Source organism: Sciurus vulgaris (assembly GCF_902686455.1).
Source record: "Sciurus vulgaris genome assembly, chromosome: 16".
NCBI lineage: Eukaryota > Metazoa > Chordata > Mammalia > Rodentia > Sciuridae > Sciurus > Sciurus vulgaris.
Window position 1 is genome coordinate 7734472 of NC_136477.1, and position 14187 is coordinate 7748658.

General features: G+C 37.8%; 1 protein-coding gene across 1 annotated transcript in view; it reads right to left on the reverse strand.

The window, feature by feature from the left end:
* The window catches only part of LOC306646128 (olfactory receptor 7G2-like), a gene marked incomplete at both ends in the record, with an annotated part of 90014 nt that overhangs the window by 35299 nt on the left and 40528 nt on the right, over positions 1–14187 (reverse strand). The gene's annotated exons all lie outside the window — the stretch shown is intronic.

The window sequence follows — 14187 nt, forward strand, 5'->3', positions numbered from 1 at the left end:
CTTCACATAATTAGATAATATCAGTCTTTTTAGATGATTGGGAGAGAGTTGACACTTATCAGTGAAGATATCATTCAGTCCTACTACAATAAGTACAGTCTAACACTAATGTGATCTCACTTCAAAGAGTCTTACCTTTTCTTACAAGGACTTCTAAGATAGGAAATATAAAGAGCAGAGTAGGACTTGTATATGTCTTCCTCTTTCTATGTGTCCACAGGTGGCCTCCTCCTCGAACTACTTGCCTTCCAAGACACCAGGTGGTAGCAATAAATTCAGGTATTGTTCCTAAACTTGATGTAGAATACAGAAGACTCAGTGTACTTCCTGTTTGTCTGTTGACAAATAGACACGTACCTTTTTCATGAATCTACCAGACATGCATCTCTGTAGTTGGTAAATAGTGGCCTCAAAGTATGTCCAGAATCTGTCCCAAGAACTTATGATTAGCTTATTCTATAAATGCAGGAATATTAATCACTTGAGAAATGAGGATCTTTTCTTGGATGTGTGGGTGGGAATTCAGTGTAATTACAAGCTTCCTGTGAGAGAAGGAATTGGAGAAGGCAGGAGAAAAGGAGAAGGCGTAGTAACCATGGAGATAGAAATCCCATTGATGTACCCAGTATTTCATCATCATTTCCCTAGAAATCTGCCATTTTACAGGACTGTGGTGTATTTTTATCACTCTGTGTGGTTATATATTCCATAAGTGTATTTTCTATAATTCTTTGGAAATTTTTAAATTTTGTAAGGGAATTCCACTTGTAATGTAATTCTCACGTCATACTTCAAATCTGTTCTGTTGTGTTCAGCAATTATTTATTCAATTTAAAACTCCATATTTTAAATTGTGTTTTGCAGCACCAAAAGTAAGCATTTGTGACATTGATGAGATATCAGTATCTTTATCTGATGTTTAAATTGAATATTTTTCTGAATATTCTCTGTGTCTTTGGAAAGAAATGAAATTTAGTCACACACTTGGGGTGGAATCACTGGCTATAGCAGGGTAACTTCCTACCTTGGGGAGCTCCAGAGAGTTATTTCCTAAGTGTCTCCTCCCTTGTACCTTCCCAGTGGCATGTTCCTGTTGTTCCACGTCATCCCCACACGTTTCACTTACCTGACCATCCAAGGCTGTAAAGCATCACTCACTTACTTTACAACTCTCTTAGAAGCTTCAGAGTCATTTCACATAATATTGATCATTTATTTTCTCTTGACTGAAACATTTGTGTTCAAAATATTTCATATTTCCAAACATCTAGTAGCTCTTTATATGATCATAATATCAGTCTTTTTGTATAGATTGTAAATTAATTCTTCATTCATGTTTCTGCTTTATTCACGGATTCTGTGATATTTAAAAGATGCTCTCAAATGTTTGACTTTTCTTATTTTTTAATGACTCCATACCATCACAGTCCTCAATAATTTTTGACACTGCAATCTCAACTTTGCCTCAGTAGGACTGATATAACTTTGGCTTTCCCAGCTGAAGCTGGTTCCACATGAGATTTGTTTTTCCTGTGATGTGAGAATGGGATCAAAATCTTTTTCAGTACTTTGCACATTTTTAAACAAACTATCCATTTAGCTTATTGCCAATTTGGAAATAAAGAAGCAGCTCACTTATGGGTTCTTGTTTTATACACTTTTTCCAGACATTAGAACTATCCTGTCTATCTTTGCACTAATATCATCAGTCTTAGAGATGGTACCTCACAAGTCAGTTAAAGTACATTCCTTGAAGGAATGAAGATTTTTAGTTACAATTCCAAAGGTACCCTGTTCATAGGCTCACTTTTTTCCTGACTATTTGTAATTTTCTGCAATCATCCATGCCTTTTCATATTTTCTTTATTATTTCACATGCTTGAAATTAATGGAGGTAAAGCAGTATAGTAAAATACCACAATGCTACCTTGATTCATGGCTATGAAATAATATATAAAATTGTGATGGTTTTAAGAAAACAAGTTCATGCAGAAGGAGTTAAGATTGAGTGAATGATATTGATGAACATGTGAAAATATTCAATTCAGTAGTGATAAAATGTCTGTAATCAGCCACTAACACAGACACTGTCTCCACGTATTCATTGTGGTTGAAATCTCACTGTGACTCTTGTGAGGATCAATGAACCAGCACAGCACTGTTTACCAGGAAGGCAATCTCTCAAAGCCCTGTTAATAATTAATCATAATTTCAACCCATGATACCCTCTTATGGTGTAAAATGTACCCTGGAACTTTGGTGATATTTGAAATAGCAATCATGGAACTCTTGAAAAAGGATTGATGTATATGTCTCTATTCATCAGTCATAACTAATTGTAAATTACAAATGAGAATCTAATGAGCTACGTACATAGAATAAAGATTAAGATTGATGCAACATTCAGTGACTTTCAGAGTAAAACTGCTCTAAATGCATTTTGGCAATGTATTAGTTATATTAATAAATATTTCACTACAGACAGCAAAAACAAATCTATGATTCAAATATAAAGCTATAATCAGACTCTGGAAGAGCCATTGTTGTAGCTGAAGGAAGGCTGGATCCCAGGTACAGAAGGGTGGCTCATGCATGTGTGCATGATAGGTGAAGCATGGGGAAACAAAATGGGGACACAGGATGTGCAACTTGGCTCTGTAGAGTAAGGGCCTGGGCCTACTGACTGGTCTCTCTAGAGGCTTGGTCCCTAAGTCCTTACAGCTGTATTAGGGTCAAAGAGCAAGATCAATGTTGAATAACAACAGAGAAATGAATTATGATATAATAATACAGCTCATCCTCATTGTGGTAATTAAAATTAGCTAAATGGAAATGAAGCTGAACATGAATTAAATCTATATTACACAGAAAGTTCCAATAAAATGATATGCACAGTATAATGCTGTTTATTAGATATAGATTTTTACATTTGAAAAAGCAATTGTTTGTAGAGGAATAAGCCCTAATACAATAAAAACCACAGGGTAATAATATTTAATCTCATTAGTGTCCTGATTAAGCTGCGGCATGGAAAGAAAGAAGATCATACAACAAACTTGGCTTCAGGTGCATGAGTATCATTTGCTGCAATGACAGTAACTAAAGTCAGGATTGTGAAATTGGGAATTTGATAATGTTGAATGGGGTACCCAGCCCCTCATGTTTGTTTTCTGTAATTTTGTTATGCTTGGATGATCCATAATGAACACAACACAATGTGTGGGTTTGAATATGTATTTAAATGTTTTTCTCAAAATATCGTTTAGATGTCAGAGAATTTATATATCCCATTGTTTTAAGAGATTCGCAAAACCACCTAATAGTACAGGCAGCATTAAGCAAAGTATCTGCACATCTAACTACATAGGCAGAGTTGTTTGCTCAGACACTTATGCTTCCTTATTCTTTCTTCTTTTTAATTTTTATTATTTCATTAGGTTACAATAATGCCCTACAGTGCTGATTACATAACTTGGAACAACCACTTTGGACAACTGGCAAAAAATTCTAAATATACATATGACTAGACACCTAACAGAAATAAATGCTAATGTCCATCAAAAAATGCACATGAGATACATAAAAGACAAGAGTTAGAAACACCTCATGTGCCCATCTCATGTGTATTTAAAGGAGTCAGATACTTTTCAGGGGCTCATAGCAACAAAAAGGCAGAAACAAAATTTAAGCCCAGGTTTGTCAAAAACTATTCATACTGTCCACTGTACTAGAAGGAAATCATGTAATTGGGCAGTAGCATTGGGCTATGCTCAGAGACCCAAGCAGTACACAGACTTTCTCCTCTACTTGTAACAAAATTTCCAAATAAAAAAAGATATTAAAACAACAGAGCAAAATGATCAAGTGGGGTTCACCCTGGGTATGCAAGGTTAGTCGACATAGGAAATCAATAAACATGATTTATCATATCAGTAGACTTAAAGACAAGAAGCATATGATCATCTCAATAGATGCAGAAAAATCACTGGACAGAACACAGCACCCCTTCATGCACAAAACAGTAGAAAATCTAGGGATAGTATGAACATATCTCAACATTATAAAAGTGATATTTGCTAAACCCAAGGCCAGCATCATTATAAATGGAGAAAAATAGAAAGCATTCCCTCTAAGAACTGGAAGAAGACAAGGATGCCCTCTTTCAACACCTTTAATCAACATCTTCCTTGAAACATTAGCCAGAGGAATTAGACAGAAGAAAGAATTAAAGGGAAATTAATAGGAAAAGAACAGCTCATGCTATTTGCTAATGATATGATTCTATATTTTGAATAACCAAGAATTCCACCAGAAAATTTCTAGAACTAATAAATGAATTCAGCAAAACAGCAGGATAAAAAATCAATATCTAAAAATCAAATGCATTTCTGTACTTAAATGATGAATCCACTGCAAGAGAAATTAGGAAAATAACCCCATTCACAGTAACCTAAAAAAAAGTGAAATACTGGGAATCAATCTAACAGAAGAGGTGAAAGACGACTACAATGAAACCTACAGAATACTAAAGAAAGAAATTGAAGAAGACCTTAGAAGATGGAAAGATCTCCCATACTCTTGGATAGGCAGAATTAACATTGTCAAAATGTTCATTCTACCAAAAGTGTTATACAGATTTACTGTAATCCCTATTAAAATCCCAATGACATTTTTCATAGAAATAGGAAAACCAATCATGAAATTCATTTCGAAAAATAAGAGACTCAGCCTCAGCAATCCTTAGCAAAAAAAGTGAAGCAGGAGGAATCACAACACCAGACCTCAAACTACACTACAGACCTATAGTAATAAAACAGCATGGTATTGTCATCAAAACAGACACATAGACCCCTGGTACAGAAGAGCAGACACAGAGAAAAAACACAAAAATACAGTTATGTCTTACTAGACAAAGGCACCAAAAACATATATTGGAGAAAAGATAGCCTGTTCAACAAATGGTGCTGGGTAAACTGGAAATCCATATGTAGCAAAATGAAATTAAACTCCTATCTCTCACCCTGCACAAAAGTCAACTCCAAGTGGATCTAGGACCTAGGAATTAGACCAGACACCGGAAGCCTACTAGAAGAGAAAGTAGGCCCAAATCTTCACCATGTCAGCATAGGAACTGACTTACTTAACAAGGCCCTTAAAGCTCAAGAAGTTAAATTAAGACTCAATAAAGGGGATGGATTCAAAGTAAAGAGCTTCTACTCAGCTAAAGAAACAATCAATAACATGAAGAGGTAGCCTACAAAGTGGGAGAAAATCTTTACATGTACTAAAGTAACACAGTCACATCAATGTTTATAGCAGCACAATTCACAATAGTTAAGCTATGGAACCAACATAGATGCCCTTTGACAAATGGATGGATAAAGAAAATGTGGTATATATACACAACAGAATATTGCTAAGCCTTAAAGAAAAGTGAAATGATGGTATTTGCAGGTAAATGGATGGAGTTGGAGAATATTATGATAAGCAAAATAAGTCAAACCCAAATTACCAAAGACTAAATATTTTCTTTGATGTGCAGATGCTAATTCACAATAAGGAGTTGGTGGCTAGGGAAGAATAGAGATACTTTGGATTAGTCAGAGGGGAGTTAAGGGAGAGATGGGGATATGGGGATAAGAGGATAGTAGAATTAATAGGACATTATTACCCTATTCACATATATGATTACACAACCAGTGTAACTCTACACCATATACAATCAGAAGAAGGAGAGGTTATATTCCATTTATGTATGATGTGTCAAAATACATTCTACTGTGATGTATAACTAATTAGAACAAATAAAATTTATTAAAATATAATTTAATTAGTCCTGTTTCCTGATATGATAAAGTGGGTAGAAACACATAAAATGAAGGTAGGTGTTTATTTGTAAGTTGAATGTGTTTTATGTACCAGGTGATAAATGGAGGTGAGCAGAATCATTGGAGTGTCCTGGGTGAAGTAGGGCTGGCCTCATGGGTCAGGAGACTAGCCACCCTGATTTCCTCTGTTCTACAGATTTGGTCTTTATGGACATGCACTCCTGGGATCAGGATGACAGGAACATTTCTGGTATAATGAGGAGCCGTGGGTATTGAGCCCAGAGGGTCACAGAGAAGGGAGGTGTCAGCTAGTGAGAACCTCATCAGAAGCCCAGGAAACCAGGAAGCAGCAGCTGTACCTTCAACCAGAGATGGTCCTTCCTGAGCTGGAGCCCACAATGTTGCCACCTGCAGCAACGAGACCACAGAAATCGGAGGCAGACTGGGAATGAACAACTTCTTTATTTTTCTCAGGGGTGCTTCCTTGCTTACTTCCTTGCTTGCTTCCTTGCTTGCCTCTCTCCCCAAGTGGACACCTTGGTGCCAAAACAAGCTCTGTCTGACACCATGAGAAGAGAGAAAACAGCAAGCCGCCACCGTTAGGAGTGGAAGCAAGGCGAGGGCGGCATGCTTAGAGCGGTGCCCCCAAGTGCCCGTCCTTCCTGCACGCTCTGTCATAGATGCCTCACCCGAGAGGTTGCTGGGGCCACGGTGCAAGTGCAGCAGGGGGACTCGCACGCATAAGGGCAGGGGAGGAGGCATCCCGAGCCAGCAGGTGGGCGGGTCCTCCCGCCTGCGCACGCGTGGTCTCTTCCTCAAACAGCTGTAAGCATGTGTCTACCCACAGGCTCAGAGTGTGTCTTCTGCCCTGAGATGTGTTTCTGCCTCCACATCCAGGTGAGGTGCTGGGTCATTCCCTGGGAAGCCAGCCAGGGAGCTCAAAGTCCCTTGGTTAAGGTTTTGGACACAGGGCAGGGGCTCTGCTCCAGTTTCCTCCCAGGGAAGCAGTGAGGGAAGTGCAGGCAGAGGATGTAGAGAAGCGGGTTCATGGACTCCGCTTCCCGACTCCACCTCCTGACACATTCTCTTCACATTTCTGACAACTTTCAATCATCAGTCATAATACTGGACACCTGCTCTCTCTGGACAGCTGCAGGAAACTAATCGCCTCCTAACAGTGGAATTTAAAATAAAGGAAAAACTGCATATAACAATATTAATCAATAAAATGAAGTGCCTCAGCATGTACAAATATGGTACAATGAATCCTAATGGTAAATGTAATTACAGTGCAGCAATAAAAATATGAAAAAATGAATAAAGTACTTAAGAATGCCTCTTGTAAATACCGTGTACAGTAGGTTTCTTTTTACATAAAGTTTTAAAGATGCAATATGAAACAACTGTTATCTTCTGGAAAAATATTACCAGACTTAATGAAAATTCTTGGAGAATAATGTCTATAAAGATTATGTGATTATTTGTTTCCATAGGGAAAGAAACAAACTAAGTGTGAGCAAGTACATTAAGGGAGGGAATTCAGTTTGCCTCTATCATTTACTGATTTGCTACAATAGAAATACAAAAAAGCAAGCGTAAAATGTATTTACTGCTGAGTAATGGGTGCAATCCCTTCTTGATTCATTATATTTTAAATCATTCATCATACTTTAAATATGATGAATACTTAGTACCTTTATAGGTTATGAAAATTTTAATTTTTGCATATTGTAGAATTTATGTAAATAATATTTTTCTACTTTAGAAATTCATGGTTTTGTGAACCAAGTGTTTGATTTACGTATTACTATTTTCTTTTCATTGCTACATATATCAATCTGTGACCAGGGCAAATGAATACTTGTATCATGGATGCTTCTTTCCTTTCTTACTTTTATACATAATCGAGATTCTTAAAGGTCATTTCAGCACACAAACTGTTCCCTGAAATGTGCATTTGTTGAGCTAAAAATGCTCTCTTTCTTTCTTCTACACCCAAGTACCCCAACCCATGTCCTTGTATGGGATGAAGAGTATTGTGGGATCTGTATCCTGTAAGCCACACACTCACACACACAATGGGAAGGGTCAGTGTGAGCCACACCTCCCAGCATTGTGTGGGTTGTTTGGCTCCATTCATTTCTCTTCATTCAAACTGTTCAATGATACTTCCCTCTACCTTTATTGAGATATAACTGTGCAAACAGCAATTGTACATATTTTGTGTATGCAATGTGATGGTTGGAACATGTACACTATGAAAGTCATACTATGCTACAACTAATGAAAACATCAACCAGACAGCTCCATCATATAAAACACCCAGGCTCCTCATCCAGTTGAACATGGTTTGCCACCATAACACTAATGCAGGGCACTGAATTAAATTCAGATGTGTGAGTATTTATGTATGTATACATATGTTTGTCTGTTTATCTACATATATGTACATAAACACACATACATACATATACACATGCATATATATGCATATATATACACATATATGTGCACTATGCATATACATACATATAGATAGATAGATAGATAGATACATACATACATACATACATATATATACTGGAGATTGAATCCAGGGCATAGCACCTGTTAGACAAGTGTTCTGTCACCAAGCTACAAACCCTACCATCCATTTTTTTATATTGAGACAGGTTCTTGCTCCGTTGCCCAACCTGGCCTCGATATTGCTACCCTTCTGCGTCACTCTCCCAAGTTGCTACAATTAGAGGCAAGTGCCACCATACCAGCTGCTAGTCTTATATTGTACCAAACAATCACCGTTGACATCACAGCTTCTCTCTTTCCCATGAGAGGGAAGTCTGTTCCCTTAAGGGACATCCCTGTTGGGAAATCAGATGATCTAAGCCTGTTTTTCTTATGTGAAGATCAAACAATTACTACTTTCCCATCTGTTTTTGAAGAAATCCATGCTTCTTTTTTTGCCACTTGTATTTTCTTTTTGCTCACTATTTGATTTAATGATCTGCTACTTACCACCCTGAGGGAAGAAATTTCCTTAGAATGAGATAAAGAATGTCTCAAAAAGAGTTACTGAGTTTCTTGCAGAATTAACTTCTAAGGCAGATTGCTTGGGTTTCCAGGGACACTCTCACTAAACTTCAGGTTTAAAATCAATACTTACTAATGCTTACTCATGACTACCTGACTGGGGGCTTATCACCAGCTACAGTTAACTTAATGCGTAGAAGGGAGCATACATTGAGAGCTATGGAAAACCCGGGGATTTGTTCAGTAAAAAAACTATTTCAGATGAGATACAATATGGCCCACTAGAGGGAGGCTATGTTCCTTGTCACTCTGTAACTCTGGTTTCAAGCAGAGGATATCTGTTTCTTGGTGAGGCAGATTTTGCTGCTTATCGATCCCCTGGTGTTTACCCCATTTGTCTGCTGTGATGACCTACAGTCTGCCAGCATATCGATGCCTTTTTTAAGTGCAGATTGCTCACTGTCAGGCATCTATCATCCACCATTTGCCTGCCTCTAGCTGGTCCATTGCCTGCCTTACACCTATCTATCATGCAATGCACAAGGTTCACCTCCTGATTATCCGACAACAGTCAGCAAAGGGATTGCCGACTGCCAGTGGAGCACCAACTACCAACTGTTGCCTAGAAGTTCACTGTTACAGTACCTGCAGATTTGATTTCATGTGGCTGCCGCCATTTTGAGACAACAGCCAGGCCCCGTAGGACCTCTGGCAGGACTGACTGAGCACCATCACCAGGATCCCTCAGCCCGAAAGATCACTCCTTGTCTCTGGGGCCCTCACATGGACTGACAGATCCCTGCCACCAGGATCCCCAGACCAACTGACTGCGCCCTATCACTGGGACCCCAGACTGCCTAATTGCACCCAGCCTGCAGGATCCCGTAACCACACCAAACACACCGAACTTCCAGGACCCATGACAGACCAACTGCATTCTGCCTCCAGGACCTCCAGCTGACCATGGCCACACCCTGAGCTGCAGCTCCTCATTTGCCAACACATTTCGAAGCCAGAGCGGCCATCTTGGATAAAACTGGAAGCCATAGCTCCGATCTTTGGGTGGGGCAAATCCCATCCTGAGACGCCTGCAAGAGGCTTGAAGCTCATTGATGGGTACCTCTCATGCATTAGGCTAATGAACACTGAGAGATTTAATTAGTATATGAATGTTATACTGTAGATTTTCTTTTTTCTCCTTTCTAAAAAAATTAAGTTTTTATTTCTTTTTTTTTTTTTTTTTTTTTATTGTAAACAAATGGGATACATGTTGTTTCTCTGATTGTACATGGCGTAAAGGCATACCATTTGTGTAATCATAAATTTACATAGAGCAATGTTGTTTGATTCATTCTGTTATTTTTTTCCCTTCCCCCCACCCCTCCCACCCCTCTTTACCCTCTATACAGTAGTTCCTTCCTCCATACTTGCCCCCCTCCCTAACCCTAACTCTAACCCTTCCCTCCCCCCCCATTATGTGTCAACCTCCACTTATTAGCGATATCATTCGTCCTTGGCTTTTTGAGATTGGCTTATCTCACTTAGCATGATATTCTCCAATTTCATCCATTTGCCTGCAAATGTCATAATTTTATCATTCTTTATGGCTGAGTAATATTCCATAGTATATATATACCACAGTTTCTTTATCCACTCATCAATTGAAGGGCATCTAGGTTGGTTCCACAGTCTGGCTATTGTGAATTGAACAGCTATGAACATTGATGTGGCTGTATTTCTGTAGTATGCAGATTTTAAGTCCTTTGGGTATAGGCCAAGGAGTGGGATAGCTGGGTCAATGGTGGTTCCATTCCAAGTTTTCTAAGGAATCTCCACACTGCTTTCCAGAGTGGCTGCACTAATTTGCAGCCCCACCAGCAGTGTATGAGTGTACCTTTCTCCCCACATCCTCGCCAACACCTGTTGTTGCTCGTATTCTTGATAATCGCCATTCTAATTGGGGTGAGATGGAACCTTAGGGTGGTTTTGATTTGCATTTCTCTTATTACTAGAGATGTTGAACATTTTTCCATATGTTTGTTGATTGCTTGTAGATCTTCTTCTGTGAAGTGTCTATTCATTTCCTTAGCCCATTTGTTGACTGGACTGTTTGAATTCTTGGAGTAGAGTTTTTGAGTTCTTTATAGATTCTGGAGATTAGTGCTCTATCTGAAGTATGATTGGCAAAGATATTCTCCCACTCTGTAGGCTCTTTCTTCGCATTGCTGATAGTTTCCTTTGCTGAGAGAAAGCTTTTTAGTTTGAATCTATCCCAGTGGTTGATTCTAGCTTTTATTTCTTGTGCTATGGGAGTCCTGTTAAGGAAGTCTGGTCCTAGACCAACAAGATGAAGATTTGGACCTACTTTTTCTTCTATAATCTGCAGGGTCTCTGGTCTGATTCCGAGGTCCTTAATCCATTTTGAGTTTAGTTTCGTGCATGGTGAGAGATATGGGTTTAGTTTCATTCTGTTGCATATGGATTTCCAATTCTCCCAGCACCATTTGTTGAAGAGGCTATCTTTTCTCCATTGCATATTTTTGGCCCCTTAGTCTAGTATGAGAAAATTGTATTTATTTGGGTTTGTGTCCGTGTCCTCTATTCTGTACCATTGATCTACCTTTCTATTTTGGTACCAATACCATGCCGTTTTTGTTACTATTGCTTTGTAGTAGAGTTGAAGATCTGGTATTGCAATACCCCCTGTTTCACTCTTCCTGCTAAGGATTGCTTTAGCTATTCTGGGTTTCTTATTCTTCCAGATGAATCTCATAATTGCCTGCTCTATTTCTGTAAGGTACGTCATTGGGATTTTAATTGGAATTGCATTGAATTTGTATAGCACTTTAGGTAGTATGGCCATTTTGACAATATTAATTCTTCCTATCCAAGAACATGGAAGATCTTTCCATCTTCTAAGGTGTTCTTTAATTTCTTTCTTTAGTGTTGTATAGTTCTCATTGTAGAGGTCTTTCACCTCTTTTGTGAGATTGATTCCCAAGTATTTTATTTTTTTCGAGGCTATTGTGAATGGGGTAGTTTTCCTAATTTCTCTTTCTGAAGATTCATCACTTATGTATAAAAATGCGTTGGATTATGGGCATTGATCTTGTAACCTGCTACTTTACTGAAATCACTTATGAGTTCTAAGAGTTTTCTGGTGGAATTTCCAGGTTCCTCTAAATATATAATCATGTCATCAGCGAACAGGGATAGTTTGAGTTCTTCTTTTCCAATTCGTATCCCTTTAATTTCTTTGGTTTGTCTAATTGCTCTGGCCAGAGTCTCAAGAACGATGTTGAATAGAAGTGGTGAAAGAGGGCATCCCTGCCTTGTTCCAGTTTTTAGGGGGAATGCTTTCAGTTTTTCACCATTTAGAATGATATTAGCCATGGGCTTAGCATAAATGGCCTTTACAATATTAAGGAATGTTCCCACTATCCCTATTTTTTCTAGTGTTTTAAGCATGAAGGGGTGCTGTATTTTATCAAATGCTTTTTCTGCATCTATTGAAATAATCATGTGATTCTTGACTTTAAGTCTATTAATATGGTGAATTACGTTTATTGATTTCCTGATGTTGAACCAACCTTGCATCCCTGGGATGAAACCCACTTGATCATGGTGCACTATCTTTTTAATATGTTTTTGTATGCGATTTGCTAAAATTTTGTTGAGAATTTTTGCGTCGATGTTCATTAAGGATATTGTTCTGAAATTTTCTTTCCTTGATGAGTCTCTGTCTGGTTTAGGTATCAGTGTGATATTGGCTTCATAGAATGAGTTTGGGAGGGTTCCCTCCTCTTCTATTTTATGGAATACTTTGAGAAGTATTGGAATGAGCTCTTCCTTAAAGGTTTTGTAGAACTTGGCTGAGAACCCATCTGGTCCCGGAGTTTTCTTTGTTGGTAGGCTTTTGATGACTTCTTCTATTTCAGTACTTGAAATTGGTCTATTTAAATTGTTTATGTCCTCCTCATTCAGTTTAGGCAATTCATATGTCTCTAGAAACCTGTTGATGTCTTCGAAATTTTCTATTTTGTTGGAGTATAGATTTTCAAAATAGCTTCTAATTATGTTTTGTATTTCCATCCTGTCTGTTGTGATATTTCCTTGTTCATTCCGAATTTTAGTGATTTGGGTTTTCTCTCGTCTTCTCTTTGTTAGTGTGGCTAAAGGTTTATCAATTTTGTTTATTTTTTCGAAGAACCAACTATTTATTTTGTCAATTTTTTGTATTGTTTCTTTTGTTTCAATTTCATTGATTTCAGCTCTGAGTTTAACAATTTCCTGTCTTCTACTACTTTTGGTGCTGTTCTGTTCTTCTTTTTCTAAGGCTTTGAGCTGTAGTGTTAGGTTATTTATTTGTTGAGTTTTACTTCTTTTATTAAATGCGCTCCATGAAATAAATTTCCCTCTAAGTACTGCTTTCATAGTGTCCCAGAGGTTTTGATATGATGTTTCTTTGTTCTCATTTACCTCTAAGAATTTTTTAATTTCCTTCCTAATATCTTCTGTTATCCATTCATCATATAATAGCATATTGTTTAATCTCCAGATGTTGGAATAGTTTCTGTGTTTTACTCTTTCATTTATTTCTAACTTCAATCCATTATGATCTGATAGAATACATGCTAGTGTCTCTATCTTCTTGTATTTGCTAACATTAGCTTTGTGGCATAATATATGGTCTATTTTAGAGAAGGATCCCTGTGCTGCTGAGAAGAAAGTGTATTCACTCTTGGTTGGATGGAATATTCTATAAATGTCCGTTAAGTCTAAATTATTGATTGTGTTGTTGAGATCTATGGTTTCTTTGCTCAATTTTTGTCTGGAAGATCTGTCCAGTGGTGAGAGAGGCGTGTTAAAATCACCTAGTATTATTGTGTTGTGGTCTATTTGGTTTCTGAAATTGAGAAGGATTTGTTTGACATACATAGATGAGCCACTGTTTGGGGCATAGATGTTTATGATTGTTATATCTTGCTGATTTATGCTTCCCTTAAGCAGTATGAAATGACCTTCTTTATCCCTACTGACTAACTTTGGCTTGAAGGCCACATTATCGGAAATGAGGATGGATACTCCAGCTTTTTTGCTGAGTCCATGTGCATGGTATGTTTTTCCCCATCCTTTCACCTTTAATCTATGGGTATCTTTTTCTATGAGGTGAGTCTCTTGCAGGCAACATATTGTTGGATCTTTCTTTTTAATCCAGTCTGCCAGTCTATGTCTTTTGATTGATGAATTCAGGCCATTAACGTTCAGGGTTATTATAGAGAAATGATTTGGTTTCCCGGTCATTTGGTTCATTTTTAAAATTTTGTTT